General features: G+C 41.2%; 1 pseudogene; it reads left to right on the top strand.

Moving 5' to 3' along the window:
• Positions 1 to 5,154: 5,154 nt before the first annotated feature.
• On the top strand, positions 5,155 to 5,943 carry LOC147570530 (tetrahydroberberine oxidase pseudogene; annotated as a pseudogene).
• The last annotated feature ends 397 nt before the right edge of the window (positions 5,944 to 6,340 follow it).

Below are 6,340 nucleotides of genomic sequence, written 5' to 3'. Positions count from 1 at the left end.
TCAAATATGATCCCCAAATTTTTGTAAATTCAAATATAGTCCCCTATTTTCATACAAATGCCATAACTATCCCTTCTATTAATGTATTTTCAAAATAACATAAAAAAGAAAACCTAAATTCCACCTCACTTCCCTCTCCACCACTCATCTCTCTCCACGTCACCTCTCTCTCCAACTCACCTCTCTCTCTCTCCCTCCACCTCACCAGTCTCTTATCCGATGAAGGTCGCCGGCTGTAAAATTTTCCGGGTGGCGACCTTCAAACTAAAAAAAAAACTTTTTTCTCTCATCTCTCTCTCTCTCTCTCTCTCACTCAATGTTGAGTAGTTGTTGTGTTGTGTTGTGTATTTTAATTGGCACTTAAACCCCTTATTTATATATAGTATAAGCCGACTCCAATTGGATGCTCACCACGTACTCCAAATTCCACCCGCTTCAATTGCTTCAATTGGAGACTCCAATTTACAATATTGAGTAACATCCAATTTTGAGCCTCTTTTCACCAACCGCCTCTCACAATTCTCCACCTCGTACTCAATTTGATATACTTCAAATTTTGGGCGAACACGAGCTCTACTCCTTGTAAGATATACCTGCTTCTTGTAACTTCATCCGATTGCACCATATGACTATGGCTGCCTACGTACCCTTTTATAGGAGCAAGCCTACCGTAGTTCTACCAACCCTTCACATAAAGTTTACTTTGTCGCCATTACGCCCTTTCGGGCAACTTAACACGAACCGATTTGTAGCAATTCCAGGCAATGCTGAAACTTGCTACACGTCACCACTTTAGTCAACATGTCTGCGAGATTCTCATCTGTGTGAACTTTCAAGAGAGAAACATCACCTTCCTCTACGACATCTCGTACGAAGGGATACCTAACATCGATATGCTTAGTACGAGCATGATGAACCTGATTCTTCGCCAAGTGAATCGCACTTTGACTATCACACCATACCTCTATGCACTCCTGCTTAATCCCTGGATCATCCAGAAGACCCCACAACCACAATGCTTCCTTCACACCCTCGGCCATAGCCATATACTCGGCCTCCATAGTAGATAACGCAACTGTAGATTGTAACATCGATCGCCAACTAACTGGAGCACCATGTACCCTAAATACATAACCAGTAGTAGATCGTCTATTATCTAGATCGCCTGCATAATCTGAGTCAGCATGACCGGTTACCTGACATGTGTCTCCACCAAAGCACAAACCTGTATCAACGGTACCCTTCAAGTACCTCAAGACCCACTTCACAGCTTCCCAATGTGTCTTCCCCGGGTTTGTCATAAACCTACTAACCATACTGACCGCCTGAGAAATATCAAGACGAGTACACGCCATAGCGTACATCAAACTGCCAACTGCACTAGCATACGGTACACGATTCATATGATCCTTCTCCACCGTAGTAGTGAGGAGATTGTTTTCCCGAGAGCCTGAAGTGTGGTGCAAAAGGTGTTGACACCACCTTCGCATTCGGCATCCGGAATCGAGAGACTACTCGTTCGATGTGACCTTTCTGTCTCAAGTACAATTTCTTACTTGACCGTTCTCTCTTAATCTCCATTCCAGTATCTTCTTTGCAGCGCCCATGTCTTTCATCTCAAACTCTTGACTGAGTTGAGATTTCAACTTATCTATCTCCACCATGCTTCGAGAAGCAATAAGCATGTCATCCACATACAAAAGGAGATAAATAAAGTCACCTTCACGAAGCTTCTAGATGTATACACAACAATGATAGTCACTTCTACGAAAACCATGTTTTAGCCTGAAAAAATCAAATCGTTTGAACCATTGGCGAGGGGATTGGTTTAATCCGTAAAGAGACTTCCTCAAACGACATACTTGATTTTCTTTGCCCTCAACCTTGTATCCCTCGGGTCGAGCCATATAAATTTCTTCTTCCAAATCACCGTGCAAGAAGGCGGTTTTAACATCGAGTTGTTCCAGCTCAAGATCACTGTGAGCAACAATACTCAATAACACCCGAATAGAAGTATGTTTCACGACCGGGGAGAAAATCTCATTGTAGTCGACCCCTTCTTTTTGTGCATAACCCTTGGCCACTAGTCTTGCCTTATACCTTGTACCCTTGATCTCGGAAGAATCCTCTTTCTTCCTGTACACCCATTTACAACCAATAACAGACTTACCTTCGGGCAATGGGATAACCTCTCATGTCTTGTTCTTGTGAAGAGACTCCATGTCTTCTTGCATAGCAACCAACCAACTCTTTCTTTCCTCCGCGGTAGTAGCTTGTTTGAAAGTGACCAGCTCGTCGTCTTCCACCGAAAAAGCATATTCAACTACATTTGTCTGCCCGTAATGCCTAAGAGGTTTGTTTGACCCTAACCTCTGTACCAGCTTGTATAACCATTTTGGCCTAGTGTGTACCGAAACATCCCGTTGTTGTTGTAAAACTAGTGTACCTTCTCCTTGAACCTCCTCATGATCATGTCCATCAATTTCTTCATCCTGAGTACTATCCTGATGCTCCACCTGATCATGATTCCTAGAAACCCGTTGCTCTTCGGCTTCTACTTCCACTACTTGAGCTTTAGTAGACCCAACATCACCATAACTAGGCACCGTAGCTTTTGTCATAGCTACAATAGATGACTCATCAAACACCACATCTCTGCTGATTACAAACTTCTTATCTTCCGTACACCATAGCCGATAACCCTTGACTCCTGTAGCATATCCTAAAAAATTGCCTTCTTTGCTCTATTATCAACTTTATTACCTTTAACATGGTAAAAGGTCGTACAACCGAAAACCTAAAGTCTCCCGTAATCTGCATGTTCACCTGACCACACTTCGTAAGGTATGCCGCCATCTAAAGAAGAATGTGGAGACCTATTCACAATATAACAAGTTGTAGCAACAGATTCTGCCCACCATTCTACGCTTAATCTCGAATTGGAGCGCATACATTTAGCCTTCTCAAGTAGTGTACGGTTCAACCTCTCTGAGACTCCATCCTGCTGAGGTGTGTTTACTACTGTCCAGTGCCTCACAATGCCTTGCTGATTACAAAACTCCTTGAATGCCCCATCCGTGTACTCGGTCCCATTATCAGATCTTAACGTCTTCAGCTTTCGACCAGTTTTATTCTCAACCATTGCTTTCCACACCAGGAACGTGTTGAATACCTCATTCTTATGCTTCAGAAAATAAAGCCAGACAAATCTCGAATGATCATCAACGAATGTAACAAAATACTTGAAACCACCCTTGGAAGCTAACGTTGCCGGTTCCTAGACATCGGTATGTACGTAGTCTAATACCTCTTTGCTCCTGTGCTTGCTTGTAGAGAACGTCACCCTGTGTGCCTTCCCGAACTCACAATGCTCACAAAACTCCATGCAAGGCTTCTTTATGTCCTTCAATAAGCCTTTCCCGCACATCAAAGATAGACCTTTCTCTGACATATGCCCAAGGCGCATATGCCAAAGCCTCGTACTAGCCGTTGGATCCCTTCCACTGATTCCTACTGCTACATCTACCGTACTTGTTGTCCCCAAAAGTTTGTATAAATTACTGTAACAAGTACCTTTCATCACCACCAAAGAACTCTTAACGACTTTTATGGAGTCATTCTCTATAATTATCTTACAGTCGTTCCACTCTAACACACCGAGGGAAATTAGATTTTTCCGCAAATCGGGTATGTGTCTTACGTCCGTCAATGTTCTTACCACTCCATCGTGCATCTTGATACGTATTGTTCCGAGTCCCATAGTTTTACATATATTATCATTACCCATTATAACTGTACCGCTATCTATACTCCTATAGGTAGTAAACCACTTGTTATTTAAACACATATGGTGTGACGCCCCTGAATCAAGCATCCAGTTATCGGAGATCTTCTCAGACACCTCTGTTACCGAGAAACATTCGTCAGGGTCTTCTGACACATATCCCGCCTCTTGCATCTCTTGTTTCTCCTTATAGTCTTTATTCTTTTGCTTCAACTTTCTCTTGGACAAGCCGCTTTAAAGTGGCCAAGCTCACCACAACTAAAGCACGTTTTCTTGAAAGAGCCTCTAGATTTCGATCTAGATTTCCCGCCCTTTCCCTTTCCTCTTTCTTTACTCCTCCCCCTTGTTGCAAACAACCCTTGTGTTTGATCCTTGTCTACTCCACCTGACGTCATACTGCTAGTAGAAACCTTACGAAGGTCATCAGCTAATAACGAATTTTTCGTCTCTTCCATGCTTAGACTATCACCAACAAGCATCAAAGTTTGAACAAGGTTCTCATAGGATTTAGGTAATGAAAGTAACAATATGAGGTCTTGGTCCTCATCCTCAACCTTAACATCAATATCCTTCAAATCTGAGATAATTTTGTCAAACCTGTTCACATATTCCTGAACAGAAGAACCCTCTTTCATACTACATGTGAATAATTTGGATTTTAAGTAGACCCGATTCGTTAAAGTTTTCGTCATGAAATTGCTTTCTAGCTTTAACCACACACTCGCTGCCGTTGTTTCTTCATCTACTAGGAACGCCACGTCCCTCTCAAGACACAACATAATGGTTTCCCGTGCTTCGAGATCTAAGTCCTCCCAGTCCCCATCTGACATATCTCCTGATTTCTTTCCCGTCAACGTCTTGTGTAATTTCTGCGAGATTAACAGATTCTTCATCTGCATCCGCTAATAAGAAAAATCGTTTTTCTCATTTAACTTCTTTATCTCATATTTCCCTGATTTGACTGTACCACTTCTCGATCCCATCTTCTCTTCGTTCAATCTCAACAAGGCTCCGGTACCAATTGTATTTAGGTGAGTATTGATGTTAGATATTATAATTGAGTTTCCCAATGCAAGTCTATGTCAACAGCTTACTAGATGATAAATTGAAACGAATTGAAGACGTTACCTATGGCAATAACCCTAGAAAACTTATGGTGTTCACATTAGTGACATGTAATGAAAAAATGTTCTACTTTTGGAAACTGTACAAATAGACACCACAGTGACATACGAAAAAAACATAGTTCCTGTTTTGTATTGTCTTCTTCAAATTCCAAGATCATGGGCTTCTAACTACCAATTAGCTCAAGAGTTCTCTTACTATTCACTTTCTCTGTATTTATAACTAGGGTTCCTACTTCATGAGGAATGTACTCAATAATTTCTTCATCCCATGGTGATTTCGTCGTTTGCATCTCTCTTTATGAACAACCAAACTCAATCCCTATCTTCACTCCAAATAATCCATCTTTTTTAACAATCTTAGAATCCTCAGCAAGAAATCTTAGATTCTCATCACCAACATTTTCAAAACCTCAATTTATTGTTACAACTTTACATGAATCTCAAGTTCAAGCAATTGTCTTTTGTTCTCGTAAACACGGGTTAGATGTAAAAGTTCGAAGTGGAGGTCATGACATAGGACTTTCTTATGCTCATGATGATCCATTTGTGTTAATTGACTTAATCCATCTTCGATCAATTAATGTTGATGTTGAGAATAGCATTGCATGGGTTCAAGCAGGTGCAAACCTAGGCGAACTTTACGATGCAATTGGACTGAAAAGGAAAACGCTTGCCTTCCCGGGTGGATTGTGCCACTCTGTTGGGATCGGTGGGCACTTTAGTGGTGGGGGACGTGGTGCTTTAGTTCGAAAATATGGTCTGGCATCTGATCAGATTATCGATGCTCTCATAGTTAATGCTAATGGTGAAATTCTTGACAAACAAACGATGGGAGAAGATCTATTTTGGGCTATTAGAGGAGGAGGCGCATCGAGTTCAGTTGTTCTTTCGTGGAAAGTTAAGTCAGTTCCTGTTCCAGCTAAAGTAACCGTTGCTATCATCACCAAGAGACATGAACAAGGTGCTATAGACATTGTTCATCGATGGCAATTCATTGCTGACTGGCTCCCCGAAGACATACATTGGACTTGAATTTATCAAGATCAATGGCACAGTGCAAGCTCAATTCTCCACTTTGTTCCTCAGTGACAATACAAACGAACTCGTTGAACTCATGGACGAGAACTTCCGCGAGTTAGGTTTAGACCACAGTGACTGTACCCAAATGAGTTGGTTGGAATCTCCTAATTCACCAAAAACAATTCAAAAGTACAATCTCCTAATTCACCAAAAACAAACTTTTTTTTTTCTTAACCGAGAACTAAAAAAATTTGAATCGACCAAATTAAATATACCAATATTAGTATTCTAAAGTGTCTTTAGAAACTGAATCGGACCACTTGAGGAAGATCACACATATTAGGTTCCCACCGCCATTTTAAAATGTCGAGAGCATTAGCTTTATTACTTGAAATGCAATTCCAACCTT

The sequence above is a fragment of the Eschscholzia californica genome, unplaced genomic scaffold, assembly GCF_041429995.1.
Source record: "Eschscholzia californica isolate CP2 unplaced genomic scaffold, dmEscCali1.0.p SCAF_1, whole genome shotgun sequence".
NCBI lineage: Eukaryota > Viridiplantae > Streptophyta > Magnoliopsida > Ranunculales > Papaveraceae > Eschscholzia > Eschscholzia californica.
The sequence above is the reverse complement of the archived record's forward strand: the minus strand, read 5'-3'. Positions and strand labels throughout refer to the sequence as shown.